This window comes from Ranitomeya imitator, chromosome 6 (genome assembly GCF_032444005.1).
Source record: "Ranitomeya imitator isolate aRanImi1 chromosome 6, aRanImi1.pri, whole genome shotgun sequence".
In the NCBI taxonomy this organism is placed as follows: Eukaryota; Metazoa; Chordata; class Amphibia; order Anura; family Dendrobatidae; genus Ranitomeya; species Ranitomeya imitator.
In genome coordinates, this window is record NC_091287.1 from 531,375,283 (window position 1) to 531,390,634 (window position 15,352).

The 15,352-nt window shown below is 42.3% G+C and overlaps 1 long non-coding RNA gene across 1 annotated transcript; it reads right to left on the reverse strand.

The window, feature by feature from the left end:
• Positions 1 to 13,961: 13,961 nt before the first annotated feature.
• LOC138641513 (uncharacterized) lies at positions 13,962 to 15,137 on the reverse strand. The gene is made up of 2 exons (XR_011313892.1): positions 14,634 to 15,137; positions 13,962 to 14,509 (listed from the first exon to the last, which is right to left on the reverse strand). It is a non-coding gene; the product is annotated as an uncharacterized lncRNA (long non-coding RNA).
• Positions 15,138 to 15,352: the final 215 nt, after the last annotated feature.

A 15,352-nucleotide genomic window follows, 5' to 3' on the forward strand; every position in this document is an offset into this window, starting at 1 on the left:
CACAATCACAGGTTTAATAATACTCTATGCGTATTTCTCAAAGTATTTCCAGAAAGCAATTAAGAGTTCCTGGAAGAGTCTCAGCTCTATGTGAACAGTTACATAAGATTGCCGAGGATGACGGAGGAGCACATATTGTTCTCGGATCATGCCTACTGTATGCACCGAGATGTCAAGGCTCCCTGGTAAGTAGACATGGCCTAAAGACGCACCAAACCCCATCTCCTCTAATACCCTCCAGCCAATGACTGAAGAAGGTATGGAAGATGTACAACATTGCAAAGCACCCCATATACTAAAACAGGGAGGGGGACAATGGGTGAAAGGTTGCAATCCTAAAACGTAAACCCAATATAACAGCGGGAGTTGTAAGTTAGAGGTTGACCATCGATGGATCATTAATTATGGCTTAGTATAAAGATATTATACCTGATCCAAAGGACACCATTTAGGACCTCTTCACATCTCACTATAGCCAACATTTGGGATACACACAATGCTACAACACCAATGTTCCATTTGATTTCGCAATTATTTAAAAAAATCCAACTATTAATCAAAAGAGCCATTAGTCTTCTGTACGCCAATACCTATATGGACGCGCTAGATCTTTTAGTGCAAGAAATAGAAAAATTTAACCTGGAGATTACACATAAATGTATGTTATATAAACACGAGGAAAGACGGCAGACGAGACATATTTACATTAGACGAGGGGCTCCCAGTGCTGGACGTGACCCCCATGTACAAATATGCACTGGTTACATATAAGGGGCTGCGAGAAATGCACCCAACAGCAGGAATGTAGAGAAGACGGGAGATTATTACTGGATCCAACAAGAGCGCAATAATTCTGTCATACAAATCATTACATGACAATGAGTCATCGAGAAAGACATTGTGGACAGAAGGGAGAAGTACAAGTTATACATTCCTAAACCCACAAGATCGCCATATTATACTCTACATAAACAATTAATCTACGTAAAAAGACAGCTTAATTAGTAAATCTATTACGTTACTTATCCTGAACTGATCCTGTACTGATCCTGTGTTACCCCGTGTATTGTACTCCAGAGCTGCACTCACTATTCTGCTGGTGCAGTCACTGTGTACATACATTACATTACTGATCCTGAGTTACATCCTGTATTATACTCCAGAGCTGCACTCACTATTCTGCTGGTGCAGTCACTGTGTACATACATTACATTACTGATCCTGAGTTACATCCTGTATTATACTCCAGAGCTGCACTCACTATTCTGCTGGTGCAGTCCCTGTGTACATACATTACATTACTGATCCTGTGTTACATCCTGTATTATGCTCCAGAGCTGCACTCACTATTCTGCTGGTGCAGTCACTGTGTACATACATTACATTACTGATCCTGAGTTACATCCTGTATCATACCCCAGAGCTGCACTCACTATTCTGCTGGTGCAGTCACTGTGTACATACATTACATTACTGATCCTGTGTTACATCCTGTATTATACCCCAGAGCTGCACTCACTATTCTGCTGGTGCAGTCACTGTGTACATACATTACATTACTGATCCTGAGATACATCTTGTATTATACTCCAGAGCTGCACTCACTATTCTGCTGGTGCAGTCACTGTGTACATACATTACATTACTGATCCTGAGTTACATCCTGTATCATACCCCAGAGCTGCACTCACTATTCTGCTGGTGCAGTCACTGTGTACATACATTACATTACTGATCCTGTGTTACATCCTGTATTATACCCCAGAGCTGCACTCACTATTCTGCTGGTGCAGTCACTGTGTACATACATTACATTACTGATCCTGAGATACATCTTGTATTATACTCCAGAGCTGCACTCACTATTCTGCTGGTGCAGTCACTGTGTACATACATTACATTACTGATCCTGAGTTACATCCTGTATTATACTCCAGAGCTGCACTCACTATTCTGCTGGTGCAGTCCCTGTGTACATACATTACATTACTGATCCTGTGTTACATCCTGTATTATGCTCCAGAGCTGCACTCACTATTCTGCTGGTGCAGTCACTGTGTACATACATTACATTACTGATCCTGAGTTACATCCTGTATCATACCCCAGAGCTGCACTCACTATTCTGCTGGTGCAGTCACTGTGTACATACATTACATTACTGATCCTGTGTTACATCCTGTATTATACCCCAGAGCTGCACTCACTATTCTGCTGGTGCAGTCACTGTGTACATACATTACATTACTGATCCTGAGTTACATCCTGTATTATACCCCAGAGCTGCACTCACTATTCTGCTGGTGCAGTCACTGTGTACATACATTACATTACTGATCCTGAGTTACATCCTGTATTATTCTCCAGAGCTGCACTCACTATTCTGCTGGTGCAGTCACTGTGCACATACATTACATTACTGATCCTGAGTTACATCCTGTATTGTACTCCAGAGCTGCACTCACTATTCTGCTGGTGCAATCACTGTGTACATACATTACATTACTGATCCTGAGTTACATCCTGTATTATACCCCAGAGCTGCACTCACTATTCTGCTGGTGCAGTCACTGTGTACATACATTACATTATTAATCCTGAGTTACATCCTGTATTATACCCCAGAGCTGCACTCACTATTCTGCTGGTGCAGTCACTGTGTACATATACAGTACTACATTACTGACCCTGAGTTACATCCTGTATTATACTCCAGAGCTGCACTCACTATTCTGCTGGTGCAGTCACTGTGTACATACATTAAATTACTGATCCTGAGTTACATCCTGTATTATACTCCAGAGCTGCACTCACTATTCTGCTGGTGCAGTCACTGTGTACATATATTACATTACTGATCCTGTACTGATCCTGTACTGATCCTGAGTTACATTCTGTATTGTACTTCAGAGCTGCACTCACTATTCTGCTGGTGCAGTCACTGTGTACATACATTACATTACTGATCCTGTACTGATCCTGAGTTACATCCTGTATTGTACTTCAGAGCTGCACTCACTATTCTGCTGGTGCAGTCACTGTGTACATACATTACATTACTGATCCTGAGTTACCTCCAGTATTATACTCCAGAGCTGCACTCACTATTCTGCTGGTGCAGTCACTGTGTACATACATTACTGATCCTGAGTTACATCCTGTATTATACTCCAGAGCTGCACTCACTATTCTGCTGATGCAGTCACTGTGTACATACATAGTAACATAGTAACATAGTAACATAGTAACATAGTTAGTAAGGCCGAAAAAAGACATTTGTCCATCCAGTTCAGCCTATATTCCATCATAATAAATCCACAGATATACGTCCTTCTACAGAACCTAATAATTGTATGATACAATATTGTTCTGCTCCAGGAAGACATCCAGGCCTCTCTTGAACCCCTCGACTGAGTTCGCAATCACCACATCCTCAGGCAAGCAATTCCAGATTATCACTGCCCTAACAGTAAAGAATCCTCTTCTATGTTGGTGGAAAAACCTTCTCTCCTCCAGACGCAAAGAATGCCCCCTTGTGCCCGTCACCTTCCTTGGTATAAACAGATCCTCAGCGAGATATTTGTATTGTCCCCTTATATACTTATACATGGTTATTAGATCGCCCCTCAGTCGTCTTTTTTCTAGACTAAATAATCCTAATTTCGCTAATCTATCTGGGTATTGTAGTTCTCCCATCCCCTTTATTAATTTTATTGCCCTCCTTTGTACTCTCTCTAGTTCCATTATATCCTTCCTGAGCACCGGTGCCCAAAACTGGACACAATACTCCATGTGCGGTCTAACTAGGGATTTGTACAGAGGCAGTATAATGCTCTCATCATGTGTATCCAGACCTCTTTTAATGCACCCCATGATCCTGTACATTACGGTACATTACATTACTGATCCTGAGTTACATCCTGTATTATACTCCAGAGCTGCACTCACTATTCTGCTGGTGCAGTCACTGTGTACATACATTACATTACTTACTGTATGCTGTATCGATTCTAAGAATTATAACAAACTTTTCCAGTTTCATCTTGTAGAATTTTGAATGTAAATCTGATGTACATTTGACTGTTGGTTATATTCAGGTTTTTATTTTACTCCCACTAGCACAGGTATAAAACATCCAGCCCATTTCTTCCCTAAGTAACTTTGTTTCTAAAGGTGCTATTGACATGAAATTCTCATCATATGTCGGCAACAATCCATCCAATCCACACAGAAATCAAACCATAGATGTAAATAAGCTGTTATGTGTAATAATGAGAAATGACGCAGGGAAAATGTATTGAAGACGCTTACTGAAACTCAATTAATACTTCTTACAAAAACCTTTCTTGGTGATGAAACTTCAAGACATCTCCTGTATGGAGAAACTAGTCACAGGCATTGCTCACATGTGGTTTTACCCCATTCTTCCACACAAACACTCTTCACATCCTGAAGCTTCTGTGGGCTCCTTCTGTGAACTCTGTGCTTTAGTTCCTTCCACATATCTTCTATTGGATTTAGGTCAGATGATCGGCTCGGCCATTCTAGTAGCTTTATTTTCATTCTATGAAATTCATTGAGAGTTTCCTTGGCTGTGTGGTTGGGATCGTTATCTTGCTGAAATGCCCACCATCGTTTCATCTTCATCATTCTGGTAGATAGCAGCAGATTTTTATCAAGACTATCTTGGTACATTTGTCCATTCATTCTTCCTTCAATTACATGAAGTTTGCCCATGCTGCATATCATAAAACAGCCCCACACCATGATGTTCCCACATCCACACTTCACTGTTGGTATGGTGTTTTTGGGGTGATATGCAGTGCCTTTTGGCCTTCAAACATGGTGTGTATTATGGCATCCAAAGATTTCAATTTTGGTCTCATCTGACCAGATTATATTCTCTGAGTATTTCACTGGCTTGTTAAATGTTGTTGAGCAAACTGTAAATTTGTATGAACATTCTTTTTATTCAGCAATAAAGTCTTGCGTGGTGAGCGTGCGTACAGGCCATGGAGATCTAGTGCATTACTTATAGTTTTCTTTGAAACAATTGTACCTGCTGATTCCAGGTCTTTCTGTAGCTCTCCACATGTGGTCCTGGGCTTTTGGACAACTCTTCTAATTATTTTTACTCCTATTTTGGAAATCTTTCTGGGAGTACATGATTGTGGCTGGTTTATGGAGAATTTCTGTTCTTTCCACTTCTGGATTATGGCCCCAACATTACTCACTGGAGCCTTTAGTAGTTGAGAAATTTTTATGTCACCAATGCTATCAGTATGTTTTGCAACAATAAGGTTACAAAGGTCTTGAGACAGTTTTACTCATCATGAGATGTTCCTTGTGACACTTTGGTGATGAGACACCTTTTTATGACATCAGTTGAAGTAGCTGATATTAATTTTTACTAATTGGCAGGATTGCTTTCTAATTACTGACAGATTTAAGCTGCAAAGTCCAGATCTCCTCTGCTTTTTTTCATTAGAACAAACACTGCACCCCCTGCCGGGAGCTTCATGACCGAACAGCTGCATGCAGCCATGCATCACCAAGCACAATGCTGAGAGTTGGATAGAGAGGTGTAAAGCCGCCTCCACTGAACTCTGGAGGAAAGGTGTTCTGTGCAGTGACGGATCACACTTCTATATCTGTTGGGTGATGGATGAGTCTGGGTTTGGTGAATGCCAGGAGAACGTTACCCACCTGACTGCATTGTGCCACCAATACAGTTTGTTGGAGGAGGATAACGCTAAGATGGATAGTGCTAATGCTAACAAAATCGGGTCGGCCTCAGATCCTTAATTCCGGTGAAGGGAAATTGAAGTTCTTCAGCACAAGTCATTGTTGACAATTGCAGCTTCCAGCTTTGTGGGAACAGATTGGAGAAGACTCTATTCTGTTCCCCATGACTGCTCCCAGTGCACAAGATCCACATGGACACTGAGGAGGGAATTTGGTGGAAGAACATGACTAGACGAATGGAGTCCAGACCTCAACCCCATCCAACATCTGAATGAAGGGGCAAAAATTCCCACGGATGACTCCAAAATCTTGTAGAAATCCTTCCCAGAAGAATGGAAGCTACTATATCTTCAGACGTCCTGACTAGTGATGAGCAAGTGTACTCTTTGCTCGGGTTTTCCCGAGAACGCTCGGGTGGTCTCCAAGTATTTGTGACTGCTTGGAGATTTAGTTTTCATTGCCACAGATGAAGGATTTACAGCTACTAGCCAGCTTGATTACATGTGAGGATTCCCTAGCAACCAGGCAACCCCCACATGTACTCAGGCTGGCTAGTAGCTGTAAATCATTCAGCTGCGGCGATGAAAACTAAATCTCCGAACACTAACAAATACTCGGCTCAGGGAAAACCCGAGCAACGAGTATACTTGCTCATCACTAGTGCCGACTCCATATTAATGCTACGGATGTAGAATAGGGGGTCAGGAAAGCTCCTGTAGGTGGGATGTCCATAAAGTGTATGCATGGTGGTATAAGCTAGGACATAGATGTGAACGCAGCCTTACAGAATCCATTGTTGCCTCACCCACCGATGTATCATAATGAGATCATGCACTTCACAAATAAAAGACAATAACCACATAATACAAGTATAATATAATGCAATACCCGTGAAACAATGGTGTCACACAGGCAGAATCGTAGGGAGACGGGGACGGACGTAGGATGTGGCAATCAGCTTTGCATCAACATTAGTCATTTTTGGTCTTGATTTGATATTGGGTCTGATTGCCTCTGTGTATGTGAGACTGCGCCAATGTTAGGGACAGAAAGGCTGATGGCGATGTCTCCGGCCATTTACCGCTACGATGTCATTTAGTTCGGTTCATTAAATCCTAATCAGAGGAAGCAGCAGACGGAAGATTCTCATCCTTTCCTGATAGGAAACTTCACCTTTCCTGCCTCATACGTATGACCGACGAGTCGGCTGTGGATTAAGGAATGAGGTGAACGAGGACTTTCCATGAGGAAATGGACCAGTGACCTCATCGAGCCATGACCTCATCGGGAGCTGTGCTCTGCCATCGTGCTGACTTGGAAAATGTTCTTCTCCGTTTCTAAAAAAAACCGAGTGACAACCAATAAAGTCATTATCACAACCTATGTTACCAAGAAGCCAAATTATTTCCATATGGCACAGAAGCCAAAGGGTTATAAAATGGCATCTCTTTCAATTGAACCTTGTGAATGGGATCCCACACCAAAAAATGTACCGAAAAATGTGTGACTGCACCTTAATCAGACATACAGGAGTGAGCAGGATATCGCTACCTAACTAGGAATTTTACTGTCCCAGAATCTTAAAATTATATAGGCACAGATAGTACTTCCTTCCTGTCTCTCCCTGTAACTGATACAGAAGCAGATAGTACTGCTTCTTGTCTTTCTGTGTAATTTTGAATGTTATGCCTCTCTATGTTCTCCCGGTAAAAATTCTAAGCACAGAAAGATCTGTTTCCTACTGAAAATTATGCATCTAAGGATAGATTGTGTTTCCCCCTTGGTTCTTCTTGTAAATGATGCAGGAACAGATCTTACTACCTTCTAGTCTCTTTCTGTAAATCAGTTACGTACAAATAGTACTATTTTTTTTTATCTTTCCCAGTAAATTACATAGTTACAGATTGTGCTGGCTCCCAGCTTCTCTTTATAAATAATGTATAAACAGGTAGTAATCCCTCCCCGTCATTCTCTGTAAATTAAACAGGTACAAATAGTACCGCCTCCTAGTCTCATCTAATAAATAGCATGCATCAGATAGTTTTGTCTCTCTATTTCTTCTTATAAGTGAGATTTGTTTCTTTCTGTAAATGCAGTAGGCAATGATAGTAGTGCCTCTCTATTTCTTTCTGTAAATGTACTAGGCACAGATAGTAGTGTCTCTCTGCTTCTTTATGTAATTGTAGTAGCCACAGATAGTAGTGCCTCTTTATTTCTTTCTATAAATGCAGTAGGAACAGATAGTAGTGCCTCTTTGTTTCTTTCTGTAAATGCAGTAGGCACAGATAGTAGTGTCTCTGTTTCTTTCTGTAAATGCAGTTGGCACAGATAGTAGTGTCTCTCTCTTTCTGTAAATGTAGTAGGTACAGATAGTAGTGCCTCTTTGTTTCTTTCTGTAAATGCAGCAGGAACAGATAGTAGTGCCTCTTTGTTTCTTTCTGTAAATGCAGTAGGCACAGATAGTAGTGTCTCTATTTCTTTCTGTAAATGTAGTAGGCACAGATAGTAGTGCATCTCTGGTTTTTTCTGTAAATGTAGTAGGCACAGATAGTAGTGCCTCTCTGTTTCTTTCTGTAAATGTAGTAGGCACAGATAGTAGTGCCCCTCTGATTCTTTCTGTAAATTCAGTAGGCACAGATAGTAGTGCCTCTTTGTTTCTTTCTGTAAATACAGTAGGCACAGATAGTAGTGCCTCTTTGTTTATTTCTGTAAATACAGTAGGCACAGATAGTAGTGCCTCTTTGTTTCTTTCTGTAAATGCAGTAGGCACAGATAGTAGTGCCTCTTTGTTTCTTTCTGTAAATGCAGTAGGCACAGATGGTAGTGCCTCTTTGTTTCTTTCTGTAAATGCAGTAGGAACAGATAGTAGTGTCTTTCTGTTTCTTTCTGTAAATGCAGTTGGCACAGATAGTAGTGTCTCTCTGCTTCTTTATGTAATTGTAGTAGCCACAGCTAGTAATGCCTCTTTATTTCTTTCTGTATATGCAGTAGGCACAGATAGTAGTGCCTCTTTGTTTCTTTCTGTAAATGCAGTAGGCACAGATTGTAGTGTCTCTCTGTTTCTTTCTGTAAATGCAGTTGACACAGATAGCAGTGTCTCTCTATTTCTTTCTGTAAATGTAGTAGACACAGATAGTAGTGCCTCTCTGTTTTTTTCTGTAAATGTAGTAGGCACAGATAGTAGTACCTCTCTGCTTCTTTCTGTAAATGCAGTAGGCACAGATAGTAGTGCCTCTCTGCTTCTTTCTGTAAATGTAGTACGCACAGATAGTAGTGCCTCTCTGCTTCTTTCTGTAAATGTAGTAGGCACAGATAGTAGTGCCTCTCTGTTTCTTTCTGTAAATGTAGTAGGCACAGATAGTAGTGCCTCTCTGCTTCTTTCTGGAAATGTAGTTGGCACAGATAGTAGTGCCTATCTGCTTCTTTCTGTAAATGTAGTAGGCACAGATACTAGTGCCTCTCTGTTGCTGTAAATGAAGCAGGCACCAATAACAGCACTTCCCTTCCTATCCCTGTAAATGAAGTAAGGGGAAGTAAACACAGATAGTAGTGCCTCTCTGTTTCTTTCTGTAAGTGTAGCAGGCACAGATAATAATGTCTCTGTATATCATACTGTAAATGTAGTAGGCACAGATAGTAGTACCTCTCTGTATCTAACTGTGAATGTATTAGGCACAGATAGTAGTATCTAGTTGTATCTAACTGTAAATGTAGTAGGTACACATAGTAAAGCCTCACTACTGTAAAATTAGTAGGCAATAATAATATTGCCTCTGTTTCTTTCTGTAGATGTAGTAGGCACAGATAGTATTATCTTTCTGTTTCTTTCTGTAGATGTACAAGGCACAGATAGTACTACACCTCTGTCTAGTCCTGTGTGGTTTATCTAGAGCAGGGGTGGGGAACCTCAGCCCCCAGACCGATTTATGGCCCTCAATGACCTTTTATCAAGCCCCCCCCCCCCGAGCAGATTCTCAGGGACCGTGTTCTTGGCAAGGGAGGTGTATTTTGATTACAACCAGCTCACTAATTTGTTCTTGCTCTGTTAGCACACACACAGTGTTCACTACTGAACATTGAAGGGCATGCAATGAAAGATTACGTCCTGAAACCAATGTCAGAGTCAGGGTGTACTTTGTAGCGGGAGTTTGTACGGCCCCAAAGGATGTCATTAATATTCAAATGGCCCTTCGCAGAAAAACGATTCCCCACCCCTGATCTAGGGGGACATATGGATGATAGATCTGATGTTTCTCCTGACATGACAATTTAAGTAAATACTTGTATCGCTCATAATTTAACAATTCTGAAACATCTTTTCCTACACCTATAATATGTGTTTTTCCTGGTCTTCATCCTGGGAATATATGAATTAATTGCCAAATGGGTGTTACCAGTTGGGGCTATGTCCCTACACAGGCTGATGTTGTCTAATTCCCTTTGACAAGAGGAAGAGTAACACCTGGTTTTCCCATTGTTATATTATGGGGAATATAAGTATTTATTGAAGCAGACATGTTAGAAATAGCGACGAGTCCTCCGTAATGGAAGAAGTCTGGAGTTTACTCATCTCTCAGATATAACAAATTACCAATTTGTGACCACAGGCCTTTAACGATTATCTTCACAGCTGCAAAATGGACATAATATACACAGACGAGTCTCCGTCTTCACAGGACACTTCAATTTTTATGTCCCTTTAAATGCGCAAACATTTCTTGTCTTCCAAATCGACGATTGCAATGAGAAAGAGAGTTCAGAAGTGCATAAGGTATCGAAACGACTGAAAATGTCCGGAGACTCGACACTAAATCATGACTGGAGCCTTCTGCATCTGACATCCTCTCCTAATCAACGTAATGCTTCAAGATAACGGCTCCAATCCGGCGAGGTATGTGACCGTATGACATCATGGTGCTAGACATCTAAACATCTCTGTCACTGTAACAGGCTGACGCCAAAGAAAAGTTCACGTGGAGGCCAAGGTGCCTCAAAGTTACCAGCCGTGCTCCGAATTCCTAAGAATTCCAACCTTCTGTCAAGGAGAATTCCCGGCCACCCAACAAAACCTCAAGTCATCCTCTCTACCACATATTCAGCCATTACTTCGTTCTGTCTATACATTAGTTATATCTATGTATGGTTCTGAAGGACACGTGCTCAAAGCCTATCTGGGATTCTTGTCATCAGCACCACTCATCGATTAACAGTCAATGACCTTGGACAATGTGCCTGTGTAAGTCAAGGTCAGAGTAAGATTGGTGGGAGACACTAAGCCCATCTCTGAACCCGACCACGGTTCAGGCGGCCTTGTATATGTTTGACCATCTCAACTATAGTCTATGAAAATTATGAAGACAGCCGAGGGTGGTCCACCTATATGGACTGTAGAAGAACCACAGCTTTCCTGAGACTTGGGAATCCCACTGGTTAGCAGCTTTTACACTATCAAAATTTAGGGTTCCTACCTTTTCCAAACCAAAAATACCAAACAAATTTATGGGTAAAATAGTGGTTTGTTTTGGGAATGTGGTTTACTGCGACATGTTATTTGCTTCCAATAGTTTGATCACTTTGCCGTTATTTATTTCATTAGTCTGTTATAGAAGCAGAACAACTATATCAAGGTGAGAGCCAGATACTAGGGATGAACTAACCCTTGGATGTTTGTTGGGTTCGAATGAACTTTAGCCCAAAGTTTGGTTCGGGTACCAGAATTCTACCTGAACTTAAAGGGACACTGTCACCTGAATTTGGAGGGAACAATCTTCAGCCATGGAGGCGGAGTGCAATCTTGCCTTGCGCAGGCATGTACTACGGAGGACAGAGAATGAACTTCAATCCAATATTGCAGCCAGCATGCAGCCAGAGGGTAAGGAAAGGGTGAATCAAAAACCCCAAAACCCCGCCTCCATGGCTGAAGATTGTTCCCTCCAAATTCAGGTGACAGTGTCCCTTTAAACCCAAACCTGAATCCAAGAATCCTAAGAATTCCAACCTTCTGTCAAGGAGAATTCCCGGCCACCCAACAAAACCTCAAGTCATCCTCTCTACCACATATTCAGCCATTACTTCGTTCTGTCTATACATTAGTTATATCTATGTATGGTTCTGAAGGACACATGTGCTCAAAGCCTATCTGGGATTCTTGTCATCAGCACCACTCATCGATTAATGGCGAACTCAGTCGAGGGGTTCAAGAGAGGCCTGGATGTCTTCCTGGAGCAGAACAATATTGTATCATACAATTATTAGGTTCTGTAGAAGGACGTAGATCTGGGGATTTATTATGATGGAATATAGGCTGAACTGGATGGACAAATGTCTTTTTTCGGCCTTACTAACTATGTTACTATGTTACTATGTAATAGAAGTCACTCTCTGTCTCCCTCTTCCTCTCTTTCATCTCTACCAGAGACCCCTTACATGTCATGTATCAGCTGCTCCCAAGGAGCCCATTGGCTAAAATAGGGGCTTCTGTTATGGCAGGGGTCCCCAACTCCAGTCCTCAAGGCCCACCAACATGTCATGTTTTCAGGATTTCCTTAGTCTTGCCCAGGTAATAATTGCATCACCTGTGCAATGCAAAGGAAATCCTGAAAACATGACCTGTTGGTGGGCCTTGAGGACTGGAGTTGGGGACCCACACTGCTTCACTTTCTTTGCCATTTTAAGACAGATCACAAAGTATTTTTTTTTTTAAAGCGCAAATAAACTTTTTTTTTTCAGAATTTTTGTCCACCATTTAAAGTTTTGAAAATTTTCAAATAACTTTATAATCATTCTTGTAAAAAAAATTTCACATAAGTGTCTTCCATGCCCTGACTTTTCCTCAGTCTTTTTGCCTTCAGATGTGTTGATGTCAGAATGTAGTCATTTGGAGTACAGATGATGGCAGTGATGGGTCAGCAACTGTGTCTTACCAAGACAAAAAAGAGCACAATGAGGCCAAAAATACTCTGTTGTAAAAAAATCACAGTAATAAGCAAGTGCTAGTCAAAAGATGGAAAAAACAGGGTATTTAGTTGATACGTTGATATTTGCAAAAAACGTATCAACTAAGTACCCTGTTTTTTTCCATCTTTTGACTAGCTCTTGCTTATTACTGTGATTTTTTTTTTTACAACAGAGTATTTTTGGCCTCATTGTGCTCTTTTGTGTCTTCAAGTTTCTTGGTGGTGTGTGAACAGGTTCCTACATACTTGTTCAATGTGCAAGTAGCCCATGTGTTTCTGGTTACCAATTCAGACGTCAGGTTTTTTTTTCTACATACGAGAAAAATGGCCCAAGTTTCATCAGTTATTATTAGTGATAAGCGAATATACTCTTTACTCGAGATTTCCCGAGCATGCTCAGGTGACCTCCGTGTATTTTTAGGTGCTCATACATAAGTACATGTGGGGATTCCCTAGCAACCAGGCAACCCCCACATGTACTTGCAGGAGCCCGCCCAAGACTAGGGGTTACTCGGAGCCGGGCCCTTTGGTTCTCGTCGGGGATATCACGGTGGCTGGCCCGGTCCGTGGCTCTCGGGATGTCCGTTGGATTAAATGGGGGGAAAAGTCTTTAAAGGGATAGTGTTCGTGACGCCACCTGTGGTATTCGGTCATGGTGACCGACGCTGATTAGAAGTCCACTGGGGTGATGTTGTGGCAGCCAGATGGTGTACATTCCCACAGGTGAAGTATGTCCCCAGGGCTTCCCATAGGTGTAGATGGTGGATGGTGGGTGATGTAAGGCGCAGTGAATAACGAGGACACAATGGGTGTAGTCTCTTTACCTTTACTGTAGGCTTCAACATCCACAGTCCAGGGTACGGACCACAGGGCAGACAGAGTCCGGCCGGTCTGAGGGCAATTCCAGAGTTCCCCTTATCCAGGTGGAATTCAATAGCCTTCCTCTAGCGCCTGGGCATTGTAGTACCTCCCTGCTGAGCAACTCGGTAAGGTCCTCACAACTATTGTAGATGTTAAGTCTCTTCCTCTCTGTCCCCCTGATGGATAGGACAAAACCCGTATGACTGGTGGCCTGAGGCTTTTTATAGGGACCCTAGAGATGCCCTGGCCCCCACAAGTTGCCACCCTGCCTCCTGGGTATATGGTCGGGCAGCCAACGTGGAATCAACTGAGAATCAAAAGACGTGGGCACAGCTACTTAGGTGCACGGGTAGGTTCCCAAGCCGTATACATATAGATAAATAGAACCCGGCACTCAACTTGAGTCAAACTGGTGGTATTTTATTTCGTAGTATGAAAAACGTTTCGGCCTGGTCTGGCCTTCGTCAGTTACTACAATATTATAAAGAAAAGGAATGATACATACATCCGTGACTACATCTGTAAATACATCCGTAAGTACATGCAGTGTGAAATAAATCAATTAACCAAACAGAAAAAAGAAAAAACAGAATAAACAACAAAAGTATATACAATGTGTCAATTGGTCATGATATGGCGATGTGAAAAACAAATGTTGGTAGGAGCCATCTAGTATATCCCAGCCCTCCCAGATGGTGAGTAGAATGTGAAGAGCAAGATAACACCAACCGTACCGTACTAAGAAGAGTTTAGGAGAACCGCTGAGGAAATGCTACTGTAAGCGAGGTAAATCGCAGGGAAATCCCTGCAGGTAAAAGAAAAGGGCCTATAATATGGGTTACCAGCGAAAATCTGCTGTAGTAAAACAGTGCCAAAGGTGTAAGGGGCCCCACTAAGTGTTAATACCTTAGGAGATGTCTGTCTCCGATCAATGCCGCGGCTGCGGGCTGTGGAGGAAGAGGGGGTGATGTCAGCGTACATGCAGAATGGCATACTGGCCAGGCAATGTGTGATGCTAAGCGACGACATCGCTCCTAAGAGCGGGGGCTGAGAGGAGGGTAAGGCGATTACCTGTAGTAGAGGCGGGTCAGGACGCGGTGTCCACCGCTGTCAAGGAGGATGCCCGAGTGAAGGGACGCCAGTGCGGCGTTCCTTATGTGCGCGCCCGCCAAACCGGATGTGACGTACCCGGAAGTGACCGCTTGTTGTGGCCTGTGATGGACAGGAGAGAGCCGGCCAATCGTATGACTCCCCTGAGGGGGGGCGGGACAAAACGAGGTGTGCACTGTGTTTACAAAACAGATGAGCGACCTCAGCTAGTATGGACACGGTGATGGTGGTGCTGAAAAGGTGGGGGTGATGGTAGTTCATATCCTAAGAGCTGTGACCCCGTGGATTGGCAGGAGAGTCCTGGTGGTTCAATATAGACGGCTCTAGGAAGACAGATAAATATATTAGAGACATAGACATGATGAGAATACAATGATGATTAAATGAAGTCATGATAAGTATACAGTTATTGCAATTAGCACCCTAGATAGAGAGTACATATAAATGCATAAATACCCACTAGAAATATTCTGAGGTGAGAGCCCATAAGATAGAAACGGACCCGTGGGATTTAAGTAAAGGAGACAAGGTCGTAGTCCCTATTTAGACCTTTGGGGTGTAAGGTATCCAAAGTATGGATCCAGAAAGCCTCCCTGCGTTTTAGGGAGGCTAATCTATCACCCCCCCGTCTGGACGCTGAGGCCTGCTCAATTACTTGAAACATGAGCTGGGAAATGTTG